This window comes from Rhinatrema bivittatum, chromosome 9, assembly GCF_901001135.1.
Source record: "Rhinatrema bivittatum chromosome 9, aRhiBiv1.1, whole genome shotgun sequence".
Taxonomy (NCBI): domain Eukaryota; kingdom Metazoa; phylum Chordata; class Amphibia; order Gymnophiona; family Rhinatrematidae; genus Rhinatrema; species Rhinatrema bivittatum.
In genome coordinates this window covers 19,460,802-19,471,915 of record NC_042623.1, presented here as the reverse complement: position 1 = coordinate 19,471,915, position 11,114 = coordinate 19,460,802, and the positions used below count along the sequence as shown (strand labels likewise).

The window sequence follows — 11,114 nt, the reverse complement described above, 5'->3', positions numbered from 1 at the left end:
CTCCATGAAGTTAGCAAGTAGCACATTTAAGACTAATCGGATAAAATTATTTTTCACTCAACGCACAATAAAGCTCTGGAATTTGTTGCCAGAGGATGTGGTTAGTGCAATTAGTGTAGCTGTTTCAAAAAAGGTTTAGATAAGTTCTTGGAGGAGAAATCCATTAACGGCTATTAATCAAATTTACTTAGGGGCGGATTTTCAGAGCCCTGCTCGCGTAAATCCGCCCAAAACCGGGCGGATTTAGGCGAGCAGGGCTCTGCGCGCGCCGGTAAGCCTATTTTACATAGGCTTACCGGCGCGCGCAGAGCCCCGGGACTCGCGTAAGTCCCGGGGTTTTCGGAGGGGGCTTGTCAGGGGGCGTGTCGGGGGCGGGCCCGAACGCGCGGCGTTTTCGGGGCGTGTCGGGAGCGTTCCGGGGGTGGGCCCGGGGGCGTGGCTACGGCCCGGGGCGGCCCAGGGGCGTGGCCGCGCCCTCCGGACCCGCCCCCAGGTCGCGTCCCGGCGTGCAGGAGGCCCGCTGACGCGCGGGGATTTACGCCTCCCAGAGGGAGGCGTAAATCCCCCGACAAAGGTAAGGGGGGGTTTAGACAGGGCCGGGCGGGTGGGTTAGGTAGGGGAAGGGAGGGGAAGGTGAGGGGAGGGCAAAGGAAAGTTCCCTCCGAGGCCGCTCCGATTTCGGAGCGGCCTTGGAGGGAACGGGGGTAGGCTGCGCGGCTCGGCGCGCACCGGCTATACAAAATCCATAGCCTTGCGCGCGCCGATCCAGGTTTTTAGCAGATACGCGCGGCTCCGCGCGTATCTACTAAAATCCAGCGTACTTTTGTTTGCGCCTGGAGCGCAAACAAAAGTAGGCTATTCGCGCGCCTTTTAAAATCCGCCCCTTAGGAAATAGCCACTGCTATTAATTGCGTCAGTGGCATAGGATCTTCTTAGTGTTTGGGTAATTGCCAGGTTCTTATGGCCTGGATTGGCCTCTGTTGAAAACAGGATGCTGGGCTTGATGGACCCTTGGTCTGACCCAGCATGGCATGTTCTTATGTTCTTATGCTCCTCCTATCTATAGCACTATTGGACATGGGCAGCAGGTTAGAGGACTTCTCAAGGACAGGCTGGTAAGGAAACGATCTCCAGGCTAAAAGGTGGAAAACATGGTGTGGAGAACGGCTTGGGATTTTTCCCTCTCACCTTCCTCACTACAACTGACAGACTGTGGCTGCAATAGTCTCCTGGCTTGCACAGCACACTGGCAACTTTGCAGAATCAGCCCTATCCTTTCATATCAGCTGGGCTCTGTGAAATGCAGATGTTGCCACAGCTGCCGGTGACCTGCTCAGTGCCAGATTCTAAGGGTTTGAAATGTAGCGGGGCAATAGTTTACGACTGCCTCCCCTCCCCCACCAAATGCTGACATGCAGCACTATAACCCTGGGATGATTAATAATAATACAAGCAAGCAGAGCCTCGTCTGAGCGGACACAGGGTGGCACAACTTACCAGGCCCCACATGTAGCGCTAAGTGGGAAGGGTTTCAGTCTTTTGGGGGCGTTTGTCAGCGTTTTTCCACCCTAGTGGCGTTTCTTAGAAGCAGAGCACTAGACATCAACCCGGGGAGCCTTAAGCTCTCGGTGTAGGTCACGGGCGTGTTTTGTCCTCGCAACTTAACTGTACCACAAAGTGGGCACCGATAGCCGCCGCCCTGGATGTGTGCTGCGGGGTGGGAGGAAGGTCCTGTGTGGATTTCTCGCCGAGATCAGGGTTTGCCTCCTTCCCACATCCCCGGCAGGAGCTGGAGCCTGCAGTCACTTCCTTTCGGCCAGCCCCGGAGCCCTCTGCTCTGCGGCCGCCTACTCCCAGGAAGGGGGGGGGGAGGGGAGCCGGCTGCGAATAGTCTTACGAGAGAGTGAAGCCGAGGCAGCGCGAGTGAATCGGAGTCACTCCGGAGCTCGCACGTGCTCGGAGCCGGCGCTCTCCACACCCCCTCCCGGGCCCTGGCACTGCAGGGGGAGGCGTTTCCTCCCGCAGGGCTCCGAGCCGATTGGGTGAGACTCGGCGGCAGGCGGCGGGGACTCTTATTGTCCGGATCTTTCCTCCCGGGGCTGGAGAGCCGAGGGAAACAGCAGCAGCAGCAGCGTCACCCAGTGCACGGGACGCAACAATACCATCCTCAGCCGGCGCAAAGGAGCAGGCAGCGCAGTCTCACCCAGTGCACGGCACCAAGCCTTACCTTCATCAGCCCGCGCAGGGGAGCAGCGCAATCACCCTCAGCAGGGAAGCAAGCAGCGCACTCACCCAGTGCACGGCACCAAGCCTTTACCTTCATCAGCCCGCGCAAGGGAGCAGCGCAATCACCCTCAGCAGGGAAGCAAGCAGCGCACTCACCCAGTGCACGGCACCAAGCCTTTACCTTCATCAGCCCGCGCAAGGGAGCAGGCAGCGCAGTCACCCAGTGCACGACACCAAGCCTTACCCTCATCAGCTCGTGCAGGGGAGCAGCGCGATCACCCACAGCAGGAGAGCAAGCAGCGCAGTCACCCAGTGCACGACACCAAGCCTTACCTTCATCGCCCCGTGCAGGGGAGCAGGCAGCGCAGTCACCCAGTGCACGGCACCAAGCCTTACCTTCATCAGCCCGTGCAGGGGAGCAGCGCAATCACCCACAGCAGGAGAGCAAGCAGCGCAGTCACCCAGTGCACGGCACCAAGCCTTACCTTCATCGGCCCGTGCAGGGGAGCAGGCAGCGCAGTCACCCAGTGCACGGCACCGAGCCTTACCATCACCAGCCCGCGTAGGGGAGCAGCGCCGAGGCAGGCAGTGCAATCATCCACAGCAGGGGAGCAGGCAGTGGGGGCACCATCACCATCCCCCCCGCAGCAGGAGAGCAGGAGGCAGCACTGAACAAAGCCAGGAAGCAGCAGAAGTGCAGGGGCGTAGCAGGAGACGAGGCTCAGGCAATAACGGGACAGGGGCAGCCGCAGGAGCCGGAGATAGGGGAGGGAGGGGGGGGGGGGGGGGGGGGAGGGGGCGCGATCGCAGACTCCCGGAGTCGGTGCCACTCTCTGCTCCCAGTCTCTGAGATCCCTCCGGCCCCAGGCACCGCAAGATGCACCTCTCCCTCTCCTTCTGCCTCTACTGTACTCTGGGTAAGTTACAAACTCTTCTTACTCTCAGCACTTTCCGCCTTCATTTGTAAGAAAATGTACTAAAACGAAGACGTCTAAGATAAAAAAAAAAAAGTGCCCCAAAGCCCTATCCCTGGTGGCAGGGCACGTGCGGGCGCAGCAGAGCCCAGCGATTGAGGACCGCTGGGTCCGGGGGGAGGGGCAGCCCTGGGTTTTGTGCTTTTCTCATGGGGGCAATATGCAGCCGGTCCCCAGACCTTAACCCTAGCGCAGTATGTAACATGGCATAAAAACGACTGCACCCTAACGCGGCTGAGGGGCCCGAGACAGCAGGAGGGCTGCGGTGGGGGGAAACGTGAAATAATGATTATGAATGCCAGCCGAACCTCCCCCGATCGACGTTATCGCCTCGGTTTACCACTGCGCAGGCTGGAGCGAGGTCGGCGCGGACCCTTTGCGCGCAGGTGTTCATCCCCGAACCCGTGCGAATGTCTGCGCCCACTTTTATAAAATACAGAAGTTTGCAGTTAAGTCCCGACTCTGCCCCACCCCCAGTGCGCGTGAAACCGGCTTTACATTCACGCGCGGCGATTGTGGCCTTGAGAGGGTGGAGGGTGCCTGAGGATCAGATATGGGACCCCCCCCTTCTCCCGGATAGATAGCACTAACTTTTATAGCGCTGCGCACGTTCAGAAAGCCTTTTCGCAGTCTCTGATGTGTAAAACGTCTGCCGGGTTTTTTTTTTGGGCAGCTGCTGAAGACGCTCGCTAGGCTACAAAGAGGCTGGCACATCCCTGGAGAGCAAACTTAAGAATAATGTGCCCTGAATCAATACAAACCAGTCCCTCTGCATCAGAGGTGCACGGCCCTCGTTTTGTAGACTACCAAGTCATGCAAATCAACCTGATTCTTAGACCGAATGGACGGATACAAAATGTGCCTGATGAATATTCATGCTGGGCATTGTGAAGAAAACAGGGTTTATATTGCAGCCCCCTCCGAGACCCTGCAGGTGCCCATGGCGCAGCTCGCAGACCCCTGGGGGCTTTGCTTGAACCTTCGTTTTTCATTACAGGAGGGGAGGGGATGCTGCAGAACGGTGCTTAGGGAAGACGTCGCACGGCATTGTACAGATGCGGCCAGCTGTTTGTTTTTGTGTATATTCGCAGTTTGAGTGGCCCTCGCCCCTAAGTCTTTCCCGAGCCACGGGCAAGGTGAGTGCGCTGGAGGGGATTTAGAAACTTGCAGTCCTATTACCGGGACTGCCGGAGGCAGAGAGAAATCAGGGCCTGGGGGGGGGGACGACACAGAACCATCTCGTTTATTCACCTTTACTAAACAGAAGTGCGTACATCGGTGGCCGGGTGCGAATAATTATAGGAGTGGGAGTCAATAAATAAGGTGAATTTTCACCCAGATCCATTTATATTTATATTATTTATTGTCTCTCCCTCATATGTGCATTCTTTAAAATAAAAAAAAAAACTAAACCCTTTAGGATAGGCAGTAATCCAACCTAAAAGATGAGGTGTGTTTTACCAAGTGAATGGCAGTTTCCTCTGCAGCGGCTCCAATTCTGCAAAAGTCAGATAAATGCAAAAAAAAAAATATTATGCAGAGGAACGCATCTCCTTCGGACCATGGAAGAGCACGCTCTGAGCAGGACAAGAGGCAAAAAAAATTGTCTCACACCCAGTGTGTTGAAATACTGGAGCCTTTCTGGAGTTCAGGAGAGAAGCCTGTGTGCTTATGTATTCTATATTTTTCTGAGAGGCAGACGCTGAAAGTAGAGTTACTGTGGTCGCAGTTCTCCAGGACTTCTTTGAAGCCTGCCCCAGGCATGAGGGCTGGGTCCTGATGCAGCTCAGGACCCGGCCGCACCCATGATATAACCGATCCCCTGGATGTGTCAGGGCTGTCGCTCTCTCCAGTGCAACCAGATTCCCTACAGATGTTTTTTAATAGCCGCGAGCCTTCTTTTCCCCCCCCTCAAAATTTAGGCAGCCCAGATAAGCTGTGACGCGTTGCTCCTGGGTCTGGGTTTGCTCACAGGTAGAGATGTTACTGGTGATCTCTACACCGACGACTGCTTAAAGCCGTAGTATCCCATGAACAACTAGCCGCAGGTATTGGGATGGAGGATTGCGGGTGGCTGACCATAGAAATTCACAGCTTCTTAGAAGTTGGCACTGTATATTTACTGTGAACATGTGTTAAAGTTCACGTATATTTATTTATTTATTTATTTATAGACTTTTCTTTGCCAACATTCGCAAGGCACATCACACCGGCTTACATTGAACTGAAAGGAGGAAAATACAATGAACAGAATAACATGTCATAGTTAAACGCAAATGGTGTAAGGTATAAGTATCGTAAAAAACATACAAAAAAACATTTTTTTTTATCGTAAAAAAAAAGTTAGGTTTGGTATATACCAAACCTAACTTTTTACACGCTATGCACAAGACCCCAGAGATTAAAAAAAAAAAAAGCACTATCAATGCACCAACATATATTAAACTGGTACGTAGCTATTAAGCATAAAATAAATTTAAAGCAGATTTTTAGTGCTTTACATTTAACACCTGTCGGGGGCTGAAGTAAACTGTCAGTGCACCACTTTAGTGGTTAGCAGTCTTCTGCCCTCCCCTTTCCTTTCAAAACTGCCCCCTACCTCCGCTTTCCCCCTTCCACCTCAGTCTCCAAAAGGAGTGAGCCTCCCACCTCTCATCCATCCCTTCCACTCAGAGCTCAGTAAAATAGTGAGCCCTCCCTTCCAGCCCAGTCTCCAAAAACTAATGATCCTGCTTTCTCCCTACCCACCAATACCCCCTTTCGGCCAGATATCGAAAATTGGTGAGCCCAGTTCTCCATCCCAGCCCTCCCCCCCCCCCCCCAAAAGATTCCCTTCCCACCTGACCTCCAAAAAAAAATAGCGCGCGCCCTCCCACCCTGATCCACCCTCACGCTGCACTGTGAGGTCTGACATCTACGCACGGTGCTAGATCCTTCCCTCACACAGGCTCTTAAGATACTTTATTCGGCCCATCAATTTAACGGCCAGAGCTGGGTTCCTGCGACTCGAAAAGTGCGGCTCACGCTCTGCCGATCTCCGGATCAGACTCCTGCAGAGCACTGCACGCAGGGACGCCAGCCGGACGGGTTCACGCATTGCAGCTGGTTCAGAATACCGCGGCCGGCGCTGTTTCCGGGTCTGGGGGCGGCCGTGGAGACGGCGTCTTTCTTGTACTGCAGGTTCAACTTCAGCTTGGTTTCTCTTACCTTTACAGTGCTTTACAGGGGCCAGCCACAATATCTTCCTAATTTATTATCTTATTATCGACCTCCAAAATCATTGCCTTCGGCTCCCAGAAGGCCTTCCATCGGATGCTAGACTGGAAGAGACGAGGTGCGCCGGCCTTTTCTTATGAAGCACCATTTCCATGGAATGCTCTGCCATTAGATGTTCCACAGGAGGACAATTTTATAAAATGTAGGGAAAAAAAGTTAAAAGCTTGGCTTTTTCAGCAGGAATTCAGTAAGTAAAAATGTAAGGAGGCAGGCATTATATACTAACTAATAACTATCAGGCCGATACAGTACACTGCGCTCCGACGGAACACACTGTTAGCCTGTCGTTGGATGCTGGTTTTCCATTACCCCGCGGAAAACGCGCGTCCAACCCGCCAAACCTAATAGCGCCCTCAACATGCAAATGCATGTTGAGGGCCCTATTAGGTATTTGCGTGCGATTCAGAAAGCAAAATGTTCTGCCAAGCCGCACATTTTGCTTTCAGAAATTAGCGCCTACCCAAAGATAGGCGCTAATTTCTTCGGGCACCGGGAAAGTGCACAGAAAAGCAGTAAAAACTGCTTTTCTGTGCACCCTCCGACTTACTATCATGGCAATACTAAGTCGGAGGTCCCGAAGAGTAAAAAAAGTTAAAAAAATAAAATAAAATTTGAATTCGGCCTGCGGCTGTCGGGCCGAAAACCGGACGCTCAATTTTGCCGGCGTCCGGTTTCCGAACCCGTGACTGTCAGCGGGTTTGAGAAGTGACGCCAGCAAAATTGAGCATCGGCTGTCAAACCCGCTGACAAAATAGTGAGCCCTCCCTTCCAGCCCAGTCTCCAAAAACTAATGATCCTGCTTTCTCCCTACCCACCAATACCCCCTTTCGGCCAGATATCGAAAATTGGTGAGCCCAGTTCTCCATCCCAGCTCTCCCCCCCCCCCCCAAAAGATTCCCTTCCCACCTGACCTCCAAAAAAAAATAGCGCGCGCCCTCCCACCCTGATCCACCCTCACGCTGCACTGTGAGGTCTGACATCTACGCACGGTGCTAGATCCTTCCCTCACACAGGCTCTTAAGATACTTTATTCGGCCCATCAATTTAACGGCCAGAGCTGGGTTCCTGCGACTCGAAAAGTGCGGCTCACGCTCTGCCGATCTCCGGATCAGACTCCTGCAGAGCACTGCACGCAGGGACGCCAGCCGGACGGGTTCACGCATTGCAGCTGGTTCAGCCGCCGCTGACAGCCGCCGCTCCTGTCAAAAAGGAGGCGCTAGGGACGCGCTAGTGTCCCTAGCGCCTCCTTTTGCCAGTTCTTACCGCCATGCCTAATTTAAATACTGAATTGCGCACACCGGCGAGTGGCCGGTGCGGGCGCTGGGAGAGCGGGCATTCTCCCACTCTCCCGCGGACGTTCGCCCACTCTCCCGCGGACTTTACTGTATCAGCCTGTACGCATGTAGCAAGGAAGAAAAGAATCTGTGTTTTATCTCTCTTTTATTATTAGAGTATTATTGCATTTGTGGTTGTTCTTTTGTTTATTGTGTGTGTTATTTCATTTTATAATTTTATACAGCAACTTTATATGTTATTTGAACTGTAAACCACTTTGATTTTATGGAAAGGCGGCCTAGCCAAACTAAACAGGGTTATTCCTAGTTTAAGGCATCTTCACTGGCTATACTACCTAGAGTTTTAGGCCTGTAAATAATCAGGGAGCATCCTGTCTGCAGAATAACCAGCCCTGCGTCCATCACGGCCACCTCGCTCTGTCGGAAAAGCATTTTTATCGGCCCCTCTGCTGTCGGGGATGAGATTAGTGCGAACTCGAAATGGAGGCTCTTGGCTTCGGCCCTCACTCTCACTTGAAATGCAGCAGGTATTGACCTGCATGACCTGTAGGCCGGAGGTCAAGACCCGGCGTTGCAGGCCAGTTCTTAGTGGCAGTTGATTTAGTGCTTTTCGGTGGTGTGACATTTGATTGCTGCCTGTCTTATTAATATAGTTACTGAAACTTGGTTTGTCTTTTGTTAAATTTTATGCAGGCCGTGCTGAAACGTTCTATCGTTTGTATCTTGTTATTTCGTTTGGTTTTCCCCATTAGGAAGATTTTAGCTGGAAAAGCGGATTATAGATTTGATAAATAAAGCAAAAATTAAGTAAATGATGAGCCCCCCTCCTCCCCCTCCTCCCCATCTCCCGATCGCCCCTCATTCCCTGATCCCCCAAAATGTAGAGCCGTCCGTGCACTGCAGATACGTTTTGCGACTCACACTGGAGTGTAAAAGTTTTTTTTTTTTTGTTAGAATAAGAACATAAGAACATAAGAATTTGCCGTGCTGGGTCAGACCAAGGGTCCATCAAGCCCAGCATCCTGTTTCCAACAGTGGCCAATCCAGGCCATAAGAACCTGGCAATTACCCAAACACTAAGAAGATCCCATGCTACTGATGCAATTAATAGCAGTGGCTATTCCCTAAGTAAACTGTGCTCTCCAGCCTCCCCGGGGAAATCTTCCCGCAGTGCCTATGGGTGTTGACATTTTAAATCCGGTCCTGGGAATCTGATGCTGTTGTGCTCCACTGCCGTGTGGTGCTCTCGCTGCCGCTCTGTGCAGCTCACCCCCATGCCTTCTCGGAGACACCTTCTCCGTGCATGTTTTGTGGTTGAATGCGATAGCTCATCCTACTTTTATTACTGCAGCTCGCTTCTCTATGGCCTCCCGATGTCAATCTGCGCGGAACGATGCCGCTGCTCTCTGTGTCACCCACTCCAAAAAGTGGGAGCGTGTCACGCCAGTCCTCAGACGAGCTCTGCTGGTGCCCTCTCCACCGTCACAGTCCAGTTCCAGGTTGCCCTGCGTGTATTCCTAATCCTTTATACTCTGGCTCCTTGCAGCATAAGAACATAAGAACATGCCATACTGGGTCATTACAAGGGTCCATCAAGCCCAGCATCCTGTTTCCAGCAGAGGCCAATCCAGGCCATAAGAACCTGGCAATTACCCAAAAACTAAGAATATCCCATGCTACTGATGCCAGTAATAGCAGTGGCTATTTTCTAAGTCAACTTGATTAATAGCAGGTAATGGACTTCTCCTCCAAGAACTTATCCAAACCTTTTTTAAACCCAGCTACACTAACTGCACTAAGCACATCCCCTGGCAACAAATTCCAGAGCTTAATTGTGCGTTGAGTGAAAAAGAATTTTCTCCGATTAGTCTTAAATGTGCTACTTGCTAACTTCATGGAGTGCCCCCTAGTCCTTCTGTTATCCGACCAGCGTATCTGACCTTGTTATTCCCATTCATCCTTCTCTTGCTCCCATTGATGCTCTAATCTCTTGCCTTCTGTCTGTCCCGACGCACAACCAGACCGCACTAGATGGCAGATTTCTCTGCAAGTGACCGTCCAGCAGTGACCGTCCAGCGTGTGTCCACATGATCCCCCCAGCTCATGCAAGCGCTGGCAGTGCCTCTCACTCTTTCCTGTACGCAACCCCTAGGAGCAGCTGTGAAGCATTCTGGGGAACTCTGCGGTGAAAGGTTGTACTGCGTTGCGTTGAACCTTTTGGTTCCTTGAAGTCGGATTTGCCCCTCTGCATTTGCTGACGTTCTCGGTGTTCCACTCGAAATAAATGTTCAGTCGTGGGTAGAGAGAGAGAGAGAAAAGTGCGCTGGCCAAGGAAGCGTTCCCCGCTCCGCGGTCCTGCACGCCATCGCTAGGCCTGGCCCCAGGACGTATTTTCACAGTGCCCTAGATGCCCAGCGTCTTAAACTGTCACTGACGCACATGCTCCGGTGCCCGGTCCCAGTCTGGACTGTGAGAATAACACTTTCCAGGTGAGCTTCAGGCAAGGCCCAGGCCTTGGGCCTTGGAGTGGCCGGGGGGGGGGGGTCCGCCGGTGCGTGGATCAGAGATGTCGGTACCCGCAAGCTGTCCGGAAAGTCACTTGGTTCTGGTAAGGGGGGCTTTACGGACCGGAGGGCAAATGTCCAGGTAACCCGGCCGGGCCTTTTCCCCCGCCCACGTTCGTCCGCCGCCTGCACAGAAACGCGCCGACCTGTGCCCTCTAAATTGCCGCTTGGGGATTGACCACTGCGGTCTGCCGCACCCCCTGCCTCCCTCCACCTCCCCCTCTTCCCATTCACACCACCCTTGCAATCAGAGCCCTCCCCCCCGTTCTGTGGCAGATTTGCAAAGCTCTGCCTGTATTAGCAATTTAAAAAAAAAAATGTACTTTTTTTTTCTCACTTTATTCAAATAAGGTCGTTTTCTGACATTTCCTGTGTCCAGTTCATTTATTTGGTTCTTCACGAGAGGAAAAGGGAGCTTTAGTGACTGAGGCTGGGAAGGAATTTGGGAACGGAAGGAGAGGAGATCGCTGAGGAGAGAGACGAAGGAATCAGGAGGGGGGGATAGAGAGGTAAAAGATGGAGGAGGAGAGAGGGAGGAGAAGATACAGGGATTTAGGGAGGAGAGGGTTCAGGAGTGGGGAGGAGGAGGGAGGATTGGGGTTGGGGAGCTGGGAAGAAAGGGAGTGGAACAGAAGGAGGGGATATCGGGAGGGAGGAGGGAGGAATTGGGATGACTAAGGGAAGGAAGCCACAGCCCCCCCCCCCCCCATCACACCCCATCCCCTCTTTGCCTTATTCCCCCTTCCAAAGCCCCTTTGATCTCACACTCCCTCTTTCTC

At 52.9% G+C, this 11,114-nt stretch overlaps 1 protein-coding gene across 1 annotated transcript in view; it reads left to right on the top strand.

The window, feature by feature from the left end:
* The first annotated feature begins 1,883 nt into the window (after window positions 1-1,883).
* Window positions 1,884-11,114, top strand: part of PODXL (podocalyxin like) — a 98,610-nt gene continuing 89,379 nt past the window's right edge. Inside the window, exon 1 of the mRNA XM_029616200.1 lies at window positions 1,884-3,143. The gene's annotated coding sequence lies outside the window, so the exon portion shown is untranslated. The remainder of the gene's footprint in view (window positions 3,144-11,114) is intronic.